Source organism: Muscardinus avellanarius, assembly GCF_963383645.1.
Source record: "Muscardinus avellanarius genome assembly, chromosome: 9".
Lineage (NCBI taxonomy): Eukaryota > Metazoa > Chordata > Mammalia > Rodentia > Gliridae > Muscardinus > Muscardinus avellanarius.
This window is the reverse complement of record NC_137795.1, coordinates 73789230-73803089: the sequence shown is the minus strand read 5'-3', so window position 1 is coordinate 73803089 and position 13860 is coordinate 73789230.

The following is a 13860-nucleotide window of genomic DNA, read 5'->3' as shown; positions in this document are numbered from 1 at the left end:
CTGTAGCTGCTTTCACTTTGTCTTTTCTCAAGTAATTATGAGATATGTAAGGTGTTGGGAATAAGCACTATTTTGTACTAAAAGTATCTAGGTGGTCATGAATACTGACCATAAATGCATAAAAGATGATAAAAATAACAATGCACTTTCATGAATGTTTGCATTTGCTCTAATTAGAGAAAAAACAGTTGTCTATGCTCTGAATGGCCAATGAATAATTATTAATGCCTTATTTTCTAGGCATACATTAGAGAATGTAGACCAGACAAATTGTTTACTATTTTAAGAAAACTACCAATTTCCTAACTGTCTTCTTTTTTTGTGTGAACAGTAGGTTTGGGTCTAAGACCTTTGAGGAACTATAAACCCTTAGAAAAGCAAGAGGCATTTTGTTTGCCCAAAATGAAGGCAAAATTTGCTTATATTCCATCACATTTAAATATCTTGGTTGTGACCTGTTACCAGTAAAGCAGAGACCCAAATTAATTTTTAGATCAAAACATTTTTATGTATGTAACTGTAACAATCTCGACCGTACAGTCTCGAGCCTACATGTTGTTTCTTTATGCATTGATGAGGGTCTCAGAAAACACTGGTAATTTTAAGTCTTTCTCAGGGTAACTTAATGTTTTCTTAATGAACAGTGTTTCAAGCTACAAATTCCTTTGAAACAATCTGTCTTTTTTTTTTTTTTCCAAAAGTACCCAAATAAAGAAATATTTCTCATTGACCAGTTCAGTCTATTTTAAGTATTCAGAAAAGATTTTGATCTCTGTGAAGTTAATGTTGTGCCATGAAAATTATTTTTCTGATCCCCATTTGTGATAACATTTTTTTCCCTACTGAATAGGAAATAAGTCATTGTTTTCTTATATATATGTAATGTATTATGTAAAAAAGTGTTCATGTTGTCAATTTTAGTTAAGCATAATGGTGTGTAATTTTTCAGCTTAATTCAGTGTTTTGTCTGAGTAATGCATGCACTGATTAGGGTATCTTCTAAGAGATAATTCACTTCTTAGTCCTTTCCAATAGTCCTTACATCCTAAATTTTCATCTTTGAGAAAGGGAGCATAATTAAATTGGATATAATGTAACTTTCATTGTTTAAATGGTGTGCTTCTCACCATTAAAGCCATTTCTCCAGCCTCAGAGAGAGAAAAAAATAATGCCTCTACCATTTTGTACTGCTAACCTGAAGACTGAAGTTTTAGTTAGGAAGAAGTCACATAGGGCCAGGGAACTTGTATACCACTATCTATGCAGCATTGTTACAGCCTGGTTATTTCTATGTTTTGAATATGGTTTTCTGATGCTTTGAATAAAATTTTGTTAAAGAATTAATTTTTCATTTAATACGTGATTAATAGTTAATGAGGATTTTAGCATATTAAAAGTGGAAGTTAGCTGGGCAGGCGTGGTGGTGGCTCACTCTTAATCCCCGTGCTTGGGAGGCGGAGACAGGAAGATCTCACTGGTTGGAAGCCAGCCTCACGGGCTTAAGAGACCCTGTTTCCAAATGAAAAATATAAAATAGGTCTGGGAGTGTAGCCTGGAGGTAGAAGGGTTCCATCCCCAGTACCACCAAAAAAAAAAAAAAGCAGAAGTTATAAAAAATGCCCATTTTTTAGAGTTCTTGTTTGTGGCAGGTTGATATAAAAATTTCCTATATTCAGTTAAGTATATTAGCCTTATTCAAATGGAATAGTACAATGTTTCATTATTGTTCTATTCAGATGTAATGCTGTAGAAAAGGCATGTTAAAATTATTAGCTTTAGGCTGAGTATGGTGGTACACACTTGTAAGCCCAGCGCTTGGGAGGCTAAGAAAGGAGGATAGCACAAGTTCAAAGCCAGTCTCAACTACTTAGTGAGACTCTGGTCTGGGAGTATAGCCCGGAGGTAGATAAGCCCCTGGGTTACACCCCTAGTACCACACACACAAATAATTATTAGCTTATTATATCAAAAAACCAATGTTATATAAAATATCCTTTTAAATTTCTCAGTACTGAACAGATTAGCTTTAACTAAAGCATATCTCTTTGTTCTGACAAAGCCAGATATACAAGTATAGTCTTCATTCTTTATAAAGTATTTTTAAGATGGTACTAAAAATTACACTAAAAAAATAGCAATCATCTGGCATGGTGGGGTACACTTGTAATCCCAGTACTTGGGAGGTTGAGACAGGAAGATCGCAGGTTCGCGGCCAGCCTCAGCTATTTAGGCCCTCTACAACTTTGTGAGACTCTGTTTCAAAATAAAAAATAAAAAAAAGCCGGGCATGGTGGCTCACACTTGTAATCCCAGCATTTGAGAGGCTGAGACAGGAGGATCATAATTCACTGAGAGCCTGAGCTACTACTTAGGCCCTTTGCAACTCAGTGAGACCCTGTTTCAAAATAAAGAATTAGAAAAATAGGGCTGGGGATATAGCTCAGAGGTAGAATACATTTCCAGTACTGCAAATGATAATAATAATAATAACAAAAAATAAAAAGTAAAAAGTAGGCCTGGGAGTGTAGCTCAGAGGAAGAATGCCCCTGGGTTTGATCACTCGTATCACAAAACAAAGCAAAAAAGATAGCAATCTTAAAGTCATAAATCTAAATTTTTAATATATATATTTTTTGTGAAAGAATAATCAGAAAAGGTCTTTAGGCTAAGCTTATGACCAAAGCAAATTTATTTACAATAAAGTATTTACTTTGGTGAAATTCCTTTCCTAACCAAATAGAAACTATAAATGATTTTTAGGGTGATATATCCTAAATAATACAGCCTATTAAAATAGTATAAAAAGAATAAAGTAATTGGTTACTTTGACCTAAAATTTTAAATTATCCATCCACTGATTATTTGTTCATGGTTGTCATTTTATAGGTCAGATATATAAATAAAGGAATAGCTGCACATAAAAGGAATTATTTTAGGGTAAAAACTCATTCTGCTCAAAAGAGAGAACATGGAAATATTTTCAACATTATTTGTCTTAATATCTGTTTTTTATTATATGATACCTTGCTAGAAATCACAGAAGGACTAGTCCCTGAGGACATCTTTTAAGAAAGTATATACCATTATGTGATAAATTAAGGGGCCAAGTTCTTTTTCTCCCTGTAACTTTTAAGTGTGCTATTATTTCATTAAAATTTTTGTATTCATATACTCTGGTCTAAACTCTTCCTCTAGGAGAGTTGGATTTATCTTTCCATAAAATCTGTCTTGCTCTCAACATTCTGTGAAAGAAACTAAAATAATCAGTGTTTTCATAAATTATGTGCCTCAAAATTTACATTCCTTTTGTGTGTGTGTGGGTCTAGGGATAGAACCCAGGGACATTCGACCTCTGAGCTACACCCCTTGCCCAATTTTTTTATTCTTTATTTTCTTTATTTTCTTTTTTCTTTTTTCTTTTTATTTTTTGGTGGTACTGGGGTTCCTGGAAGCCCTTCTACCTCCGGGATACACTCCCACGGGCTACACTCTCAGACCTATTTTTTAACTTTTTTATGTGGAAACAGGGTCTATTGCTGGCTCCAAACCAGCGCGATCCTCCTGTCTCCACTTCCCAAACGCGGGGATTACAAGCGTGCACCACCACGCCTGGCTTTATTCTTTATTTTAAAACAGGGTCTCACTAAGTTGTGGAGGGCCTCATTGAGTAGCTGAGGCTGGCCATGAACCACGATACTCTGGTTTCTGCCTCCTGAATTCTGGGATTACAAGTGGGCACCACCACATCCGGCAACAATTACATTCTTAATTAAGATGCATTTATATTTAATGCATCAGTGGGTAAATTTATGAGCAAAGTCTTCATTAGGACCTATTTCTAAGTATATTTTCTTTTTTTATATACTTTTTTTGTGGTACTGGTGATGCAACCCAGGGACATTCTACCTCTGACCTACACCCCCAGCCCTAATTTTTTTATTTTTGGAACAGGGTATCACTGAGTTGCAAAGGGCCTCACTAAGTAGCTGAGGCTGTCAGTGAACTATGATCCTCCTGTGTCAGCCTCCCAAATGCTGGGATTACAAACGTGCTTCACCACACCCAGCTAGTATATTTTCTTTGTACTTCCTGACATATTTGTTGTTTAGGGTACTGCTTCTTTATATGTATTCTTTCACAATTAGAGCTCAGTTTCTTTTGAGGCAATGGTCTACGTTATCTTTCCACAGATGATGTAGTAATACTATGTTTGCAGAAGAAATGGTTTAATTTAAAGAAAGTGATTAGATGTATTTGAGAGTAACTGCTCAAAGGAGTTAGATCTGTTAGTACTTTGGAATGCCTCTAGGAAACGATTACATTGTCATCTCTTTTAGGTTGCTAATGCCTTCATATTTTGGTATTTCTGTTCACAGTTACCCAGAAGAGTGCCTTGCTTGAAATTTCAACTGAGTGAATGAATTTAAAATCTTGAGAAATTGGAATAACTTGATTGTACATTAGTACATTTCCTTTGTAATTTCATTTGAATGTATATTATTTCAATTTCCTCAATAAGCAGGTGAAAGATTTGAAGTTAAAAGTAGTAAGTATCAGATTAAAGAAGGGTAACCTGTCTCAATGTTTTGGATGAAAATATAACTGATATCACCCAAAATTTGCTTTTTGTGAGGTGAGTCCATTTCTGTCATGATTCCAAGATGAATCATGAGTCTTTTATTTCCTTGTTATTACATCTAGACAGATTAGGGATTTACTATAAATGGAACTCATTCAAAGTCTGACTGGTGAACAAAAGAATTTGTGCCTATCAGTGACAACTAAATTGTTAAGCCAGAAAAGTGGCCCATCAACATAAACAGGTTAAGGAAAAGCTAGGGAAACTGCACTTACCTTTAAGGTATCTTCCCTAGTTACAGTTGTGATACATAGAAATAAAATATAAATCAATGAAATCTAAGCAGTGATTGCTTTGAGCAACATTCTATGGCTAAAGCAATCTACATTTATGTTTATTAGGAAATATTTGTTACTCTTCATTTATTATTAGACCAAAGCTGATTGAAAATTGAGAATTATGAGGTTAAAGCAAGAATTTGAGTTTTTAAAATATCTAATAGTAAAATCCATTTGGTTGATCAAAAATATCAAATTGACCATTTTGTATGATGACTTTACATTTTTTTCTAAGTTCGAACTTAAAATAATTAGAAGAGGTGAATAATAGTAATAAGCTTTTGTTGTTATTTGGTCCAGACCTAAAAGTACTGGTTTAGCTAAAATATTTTTAGCGGTGTGTCAAGAATAAATAAGAAATGTGGCATATCTCCCTAAACTAGCATTGTTTACTTCATGGTAAGTAAAAATTTTATATTAAAACATATAGTAATGTATTGATGAGCCAAATTTGTGTCAATTTTTAATATAAATTATAACACTTAAAAGCAATTTTAATCTTGTGGTGAGTCATTTGTTTTATCCTCCTTATAACAGAACACAGAATCTTTGCACATGATATTGGATGTTAATGGCACTCCAGAATATTTTTAAATATTTTTTTTCTGTCTTGAAATGCAAACAGCACAATGAATTTTCACTAAACAAATTATCTTATTGTATGTGTGTGTATATGTATATATGTATACATATATGGAATTCCAAGTGAATACTAGTTTAATGCATTTTTAATAGATATTTCTAGTTTCTCCAAGAGTCCTTATAATGATTTCTTTATCTTCACAACTATTGGTAAAAAAAAATGGGGAGAAAGGATTTTAATTTGTAATCTACATCCATGTGTATTGATACCCATTCCTACCTAATTAGAAGAGGAATTCCTTTTTCTCTCTAAACCTAGCCTTTGGATTGCTTTCTTTTCATATAAAATAACTTTATCCACAACAATAAAAACAACCATGACTATCATCTACTGAGTGTTTACTGTGTTCTGGGCACTGCACTAAGCACTTTTTTTTTTTTTTTCAGTACTGGGGATGGAACCCAGGAGCATTCTACCTCTGAACTACATCCCCAGCCCTATTTTTTATTCTTTATTTTGAAACAGAGTCTCACTGAGTTGCAAAGGGCCTCATAGCTGAGGTTGTTCGCTAACTGCAATCCTCCTGTCTCAGCCTCCCAACTGCTGGGATTACAAGAGTGAGCCATCATGCCCAGGTACTTTTATATACATAATTTCATTAAACCTTACCAATCACTTTTTATGATGTATATACTTTGGCTTTATAAGTGAGCAGAGTTAGGCAAGAACTTGCGTACCTTTCTAAATACAGCTCTAAGAAATTGTGTCTCAAACCCATTTGAGACCTACCTAAATTGGGTCTCAGACTCAGGTATAGCTTCAAATTCTTTTAACTACTAATCCTATCCAATTTATTAATGTCTACTGGTGCTTTTTCTATGGAATATGGTATGAGCATTCTCTAGGCTTTTGGATAGTGAAATCTTCCCTCAATAATACATGGGAACTTTATGTATTTTTCTGTTCACCACAAGATTACTTAAGAGCCTTTTACAATTAGTCTCCTATTTTCTTTCACTGCATCTTGTATCCACAGCAATCTGAATTCCACCCAAAACACCCCAGTAACATTCTTGCTCACTTACCAATGACCTTCAAATTGTCAAATAAAGAGACATTATTTCAATTCATCTCTAGAGCATTTATTAACTGCTTTCTGTTTCTATTTTCTCTGTCTTTGGCTTCTATTTTTCATGTGTGTGAGGTGCTTGGAATTGAATTCGGGGCACCGAACATAATAAGGCAAGTGCCCAATCACAGCACTATAGTCCAGCCCTTTAATACTGTTCTTAATTTGCTGCTACTTGTCTGGACATGCCTTAGTTTGTTGGTATATATTGCCAACCTTTTCTCCACTTACTGTTTTTACCTCCTAACTCCCCCTCAGTCCATCCCATGATCTACTTTTATCGTTAACCTTACCCACATTTGGTATTTACCCTATATTCCACTGATGAATCTGAAATGTCTCACCCAGCCTAGACATCTGTGGGACTCCAGGCGCATGTACTCAGTCACATATTAAACATTTCATTTCACCTAGACTGTGAGGCAGGATCTGTGGTGTTGGCAACTCATTTAATTGGGCAATCAGCCCCTGATATTCAGAAAAAATTAAGGAAGGCTGAGGACGGGCCTCAAACTCCTATCTGAGATTGGTGAACATGGCATTTAAAGTTTTTAATTCCAGAGCGGAACAGACGGAAATGGAGTGTACACTCTGACTTCACCAGAAGGCAGATTTGCATGCTTGAGCCCTGGTAGTTGCCCTGCAGCCAATGGAGAAGGCTTAACCCTCAGGACAACGAGTGCCACCTAGGGTTGAAGGACAGCAACGACAACTACCTCTGGGAGCCTGTTTTAAATGTGGATGCAAGGACACTGGGCCTGAAATTGCCCTCAGCCATGCCCACCAACTAGACCGTGCCCGGCGTGTGGCCAGGAGGGACACTGGAAAAGTGAGTGCCCTTGGAAAAGCAATGGGCCTCAAGTGTCTCAACACAGAAGGACCACCCTTCCAGATCAGGCCCTGCCGCTGGCCCTACTTGGCCTGGCTGAAGTCTACAGGCCCTCTTTTACAGTACAGAATTGCCCTGCCTGAGGTTCAGGCCAAAGAGGTCATTACCCTAATACATAATTCCCTACATGTGGGACCTATGGTGCTTAAGCATTTCTTAAGCCCCTGATATCTTCTCCAACCTGGTACTAAAGAAGCAGCTCCATACCTGGCAGTCAAGGCCTTTAAGCTAGGGGATCAAGTCCTCCTCAAGTTGCTCCAACCAAAACATCTCCAACCACAATGGACTGGGCTTTTTACAGTGATCCTTACCATACCTACTGCAGCCAAACTGCTGGGGGACCCCAACTGGCATCACCTTACTTGGCTAAAAAGGGCTTCATTACAACAACCTCATGACAAATTCTCTTGTACAGTGTTGGGGCCCACTAAGCTCCATTTTTCTCAGCATAATTCTATTTGATGCTTTTATTTCAGCAGGTCCACTTGTTTACATAGTATGGTGCTCTCCCTCTCCGGATGCCAGACAGCCATAACTCCTTGTCTGTTAAAGTCTATTCCAACATGCATTACCAAGCTGTCCAGGGTGACTTCCGACTCTTGCTGCAGCCATACTCCCACCTGCTCACTTCCAAAGGACTCGACCTTTCCTGGGCAAGGGGCCTCCTACAATGTCCCCTGACAGCAGGAAGTAGTTGTGAACTCGATCTTCACTCATTATCACAAAAAGGCTGGGATGATAAGCTGAGTCCCCCCTTCCCCTACGTGACTCCACAGCGGAGAAAGGAGGCAGAACCCCAGAATCCAGAGCAAAGACGCCATGAGACCCCCGGCATCGTGGGGCAGACTCCAGGCATCGCAAGGCTCCAGATGTCATGAGAGAATTGGTGTTCCCACACTGTTAGCCTCACCCCAAACCCCACTGCTTAAAACACTGGTACTACTGCTCTGCCACATGACTCTGTCGGCTCAATAAGGATTACAGGACTCTCCAGACCATGTGTGGCTCATCAATTCTTTTCCTCATGGCCAGCAGACTCCCCGAAGGTGCCAGGTTTTGATTAAAGCCACTTTTGATAACCTGCCTGGTGTTTACCTCCTTAGTGACTCCCCAGCTCAATTTCAGTGTTACACATTTTACTTGGTATTTTCCTTTTCTTCTTTCTGTTCTCTCTTTCCTTCCATACTCAGGGACCCATACATGCTAAGCAAGCACTGAGTTGCACCCCCAGCCATTTTTTTTTTTTGTGTGTGTATACATAAAATTCGTTTATTTTTGAATCTAGAAACAAAAATGTGCTTTGAATTATATTTATTTTATTTTATTTTTTTTACTATTTAATTTTTTAAATTAATTTATTTTTTAAATTGGTGCATTGTAGTCATATATCAATCACATTGGAGTACAAGACTTGAGAGGATATACAAGCACACATCATCCAATTAGCCCTCCTTCAGCCCCCATCCCATTCCCTCCCCCTCCCTCCATCCCACACTTCTTTGGTGATTTACTTTGATACATTTGTTTATGTACCTCCTGCGTTTTAAAGAGGCTTCGTCCTCCAGTATTACATACCCTCTGATTGGTCACATTAGTTGCTTCACTATAGGGCCCTTTCTATAGTTCAACCTCTTCCTGTTGCCCTTTTCCTCCTAGTTATTGCTGATTAAGAGAAGCGTCTGATTTATATTTTCTGCGATATTTCTCTGTGCATGCTGCGTTGCAAGTACCAATCCCACTCTTGATGGTCCCAGTAGTGGCCTGGCTACTCAGTGGACTGATCCAGACCTCGCTGGCTCAAACAGCGGCCTTGCCTCATGGGAGGCCCCAGTTCTGGTCTCGCTGGCCCCTGCACTGGTCTAACCCCTAAGCTGGCTTTGGTCCCGACCTTGGAGACTGCAGGAGTGAACTTGCCTCACGCCAGGCTCCGATGCTGGCCATTGGCCCCTGCACCGGTCTAACCCCTTGGCAGGATTCCAATCCCGGCCTCGGAGGCCCCAGCACCAGCCTAACCCCTCGGCAGGCTCCGATCCCGACCTCGGAGGCCCCAGCACTGGTCATGCCTCAAGGCAGGCTCCGATGCCGGCCTCGCTGGCCCCAACACTGGTAATGCCTCACGGCAGGCTCCGATGCCGGCCTCGCTGGCCCCAACACCGGCCTAACCCCTCGGCATGCTCCGATCCCGGCCTCGGAGGCCCCAGCACTGGTCATGCCTCACGGCAGGCTCCGCTGCCGACCTCGTTGGCCCCAGCACCAGCCTAACCCCTCGGCAGGCTCTTATCCTGGCCTCAGAGGCCCCAGTACCGGCCTTGCCTCACAGCAGGCTCCGATGCCGGCCTCGCTGGCCCCAGCACCGGCCTAACCCCTCGGCAGGCTCTTATCCTGGCCTCGGAGGCCCCAGTACCGGCCTTGCCTCACGGCAGGCTCCGATGCCGGCCTCACTGGCCCCAGCAGCGGCCTAAGCCCTCGGCAGGCTCCGATCCCGGCCTCAGAGGCCCCAGTACCGGCCTTGCCTCAAGGCAGGCTCCGATGCTGGCCTCGCTGGCCCCAGCACCGGCCTAACCCCTCGGCAGGCTCTTATCCTGGCCTCGGAGGCCCCAGTACCGGCCTTGCCTCACGGCAGGCTCCGATGCTGGCCTCACTGGCCCCAGCACCAGCCTAACCCCTCGGCAGGCTCTTATCCTGGCCTCGGAGGCCCCAGTACCGGCCTTGCCTCACAGCAGGCTCCGATGCTGGCCTCGCTGGCCCCAGCACCGGCCTAACCCCTCGGCAGGCTCTTATCCTGGCCTCAGAGGCCCCAGTACCGGCCTTACCTCACGGCAGGCTCCGATGCCGGCCTCACTGGCCCCAGCAGCGGCCTAAGCCCTCGGCAGGCTCCGATCCCGGCCTCAGAGGCCCCAGTACCGGCCTTGCCTCAAGGCAGGCTCCGATGCCGGCCTCGCTGGCCCCAGCACCGGCCTAACCCCTTGGCAGGCTCTTATCCTGGCCTCGGAGGCCCCAGTACCGGCCTTGCCTCACGGCAGGCTCCGATGCCGGCCTCACTGGCCCCAGCAGCGGCCTAACCCCTCGGCAGGCTCCGATCCCGGCCTCAGAGGCCCCAGTACCAGCCTTGCCTCAAGGCAGGCTCTGATGCCGGCCTCGCTGGCCCCAGCACCAGCCTAACCCCTCGGCAGGCTCTTATCCTGGCCTCGGAGGCCCCAGTACCGGCCTTGCCTCACAGCAGGCTCCGATGCCGGCCTCAGGCCCCAGCAGCGGCCTAACCCCTCGGCAGGCTCCGATCCCGGCCTCAGAGGCCCCAGTACCGGCCTTGCCTCAAGGCAGGCTCCGATGCTGGCCTCGCTGGCCCCAACACCGGCCTAACCCCTTGGCAGGCTCCGATCCCGGATTTGGAGGCCCCAGCACTGGTCATGCATCAAGGCAGGCTCCGATGCCGGCCTCGCTGGCCCCAGCACCGGCCTAACCCCTCGGCAGGCTCTTATCCTGGCCTCGGAGGCCCCAGTACCGGCCTTGCCTCACAGCAGGCTCCGATGCCGGCCTCACTGGCCCCAGCAGCGGCCTAAGCCCTTGGCAGGCTCCGATCCCGGCCTCAGAGGCCCCAGTACCGGCCTTGCCTCACAGCAGGCTCCGATGCCGGCCTCAGGCCCCAGCAGCGGCCTAACCCCTCGGCAGGCTCCAATCCCGGCCTCAGAGGCCCCAGTACTGGCCTTGCCTCAAGGCAGGCTCCGATGCCGGCCTCGCTGGCCCCAGCACCGGCCTAACCCCTTGGCAGGCTCCGATCCCGGATTTGGAGGCCCCAGCACTGGTCATGCATCAAGGCAGGCTCCGATGCCGGCCTCGCTGGCCCCAGCACCGGCCTAACCCCTCAGCAGGCTCTTATCCTGGCCTCAGAAGCCCCAGTACCAGCCTTGCCTCAAGGCAGGCTCCGATGCCGGCCTCACTGGCCCCAGCAGCGGCCTAAGCCCTCGGCAGGCTCCGATCCCGGCCTCGGAGGCCCCAGCACTGGTCATGACTCAAGGCAGGCTCCGATGCCGGCCTCACCGGCCCCAGCACCGGCCTAACCCCTCGGCAGGCTCTTATCCTGGCCTCAGAGGCCTAAGTACCGGCCTTGCCTCATGGCAGGCTCTGATGCCGGCCTCGCTGGCCCCAGCACCGGCCTAACCCCTCAGCAGGCTCCGGTCCCGTCCTCGGGGGCCCCAACACTGGCCTTGCCTCACGGCAGGCTCCGATGCCAGCCTCGCTGACCCCAGCACCGGCCTAACCCCTCAGCAAGTTCCGGACCCGACCTTGGAGGCCCTAGCACAAGCCTTGCATCATGGCAGGCTCCAATGCCGGCCTCGCTGGCCCCAGCATCGGTCTAACCCCTCTGCAGGTTCCAATCCCGGCCACGGAGGCCTCAGTAGTGGCCTTGTCTCACAGCAAGCTCTGATGTTGGCCACTGGCCCCGGCGCCCGCCTAACCCCTCAGCAGGTTCCGATCACTGTCTCTGTGGTTATTATTTCAAAGGTTCCAGTTGTAATGTATCAGATCTCTGCCTCCCCCGAATATTGGCCACTGGCATTGCCACTGCCTCCACCGTTTCAAATCCTTCCCAGGCTCTTTTTCCACTATGAATGTTGTCCAGTGTTCCTAAGCATGCGTGATGGTAGCATTCGACATTTGGTGTAATTTCTCCAAAAAAATAAAGTTGGTAAGATCCGGTTTCTGCTTCTCCTGAATACAAGTCTCCACCACCATCGCGGAGAACTCTTTCAACACTGCATTTCTCCTTGGTCTCCGCTAAACTCTCTCCTTATATGTGATGTCTGAGATTCTTAACAATATAGAGAAATAGCAGTCCTCTTTCATGGCGAATTTTTCCATAAGTTCCAGTGCATTTAGATAAGTTTTGTCTGCATCTCCAGTGTCCTGGCATCCATAACGGCTTTCTTACCACCTCTCTGATATTTTTCTTTATCTTTTTCTGTTCTGGGCCCGGTTTCTCCAGGGGTCTGGCGTGCTACTCGCAGTTCGGCCCGGGGCCCAGAGTCCCGCGACCCGGGCCCCAGCTGGCGTGCCCCGCGCGCGACCCCTGCCCAGAACCCAGCATCTTACTGGGCCTGGTTTCTCCAGGGGTCTGGCGTGCTACTCGCAGTTCTGCCTGGGGCCCAGAGTCCCGCGACCCGGGCCCCATCTGGCGTGCCCAGCCCGCGACCCCCGCCCAGAACCCAGCGTCTTACTGGGCCTGGTTTCTCCAGGGGTCTGGCGTGCTATGCGCAGTTCGGCCGAGACCCAGAGTCCCGCGACCCGAGCCCCAGCTGGTGTGCCCTGTGCTTGACCCCCGCCCAGAACCCAGGGTCTTACTGGGCCTGGTTTCTCCAGGGGTCTGGCGTGCTACTCGCAGTTCGGCCTGGGGCCCAGAGTCCCGCGACCCCCGCCCAGAACCCAGCGTCTTAATGGGCCTGGTTTCTCCAGGGGTCTCCCCCCAGCCATTTTTGTCTATATTCTTTATGACAGAGTCTCACTAACTTGCCCAAGTTGACCTCAGCCTTTGGGTCTGCCAGCCTCAGGTTCATGAGTACAGGGATTATAGACATTGTGCCACCTTACCCAGCTGTGGTTTCTTTTCTTTGACAATTTTTGAGAGACAGTGCACGGTTCCCACTGGCCTTCTATTCTCCTGGTGAGGTTTGTCGATTCAGAAAACTAGGGATTGGACTGGCAGATGGAAGCGGAGTTCAGCTCCTTGGTCTCTGAGAATTCGCCATTCTCAAACTGAGCCTGGGTGAGGGCGAGGGCTGCGTGTCCTTCCTGCTCTTCAATAGGGGCCACGGCCTTGCTCCTGGGTAGAATGGAGTTGGCTTCTGGGTGGCTGGAGGCTGCAGCACAGAGCCCCTTCTGCACCTGGATCTGAGTTTTCCAATCAAACCTTGGTGCTGCAAAGAGGGAGTTTATGCCTTCTGAGGACGCGTCTGTTTTGGAGATAGCATGGCTGCTGGAGAAGGGCGGGATTTCCTGGGATGTTTACAAGGTCCCTTGAAGCCGGGCGTGGTGGCGCACGCTTGTAATCTCAGTGCTTGGGAGGCTGAGACAGGAGGATCACGCAGGTTTGAAGCCAGCCTTAGCTACTCAGTGAGGCTCTGAGCAACTTAATTAGACCCTGTTTCCAAATAAAGTATAAAATAGGTCTGAGAGTATAACTCAGAGGTAGAACAGCCCCTGGGTTCCACCCCCAGTACTCCCCCCCCCCAACACACAGAAAGGGTCCCTCGTTCTGCATTTATTTCTCTTACTACCATTGGTACTTCCTTTCCCAGAAAATGAGCAGGTCGGGGTTTTTTGTTGTTTTTGTTTTTGTTACAGTAC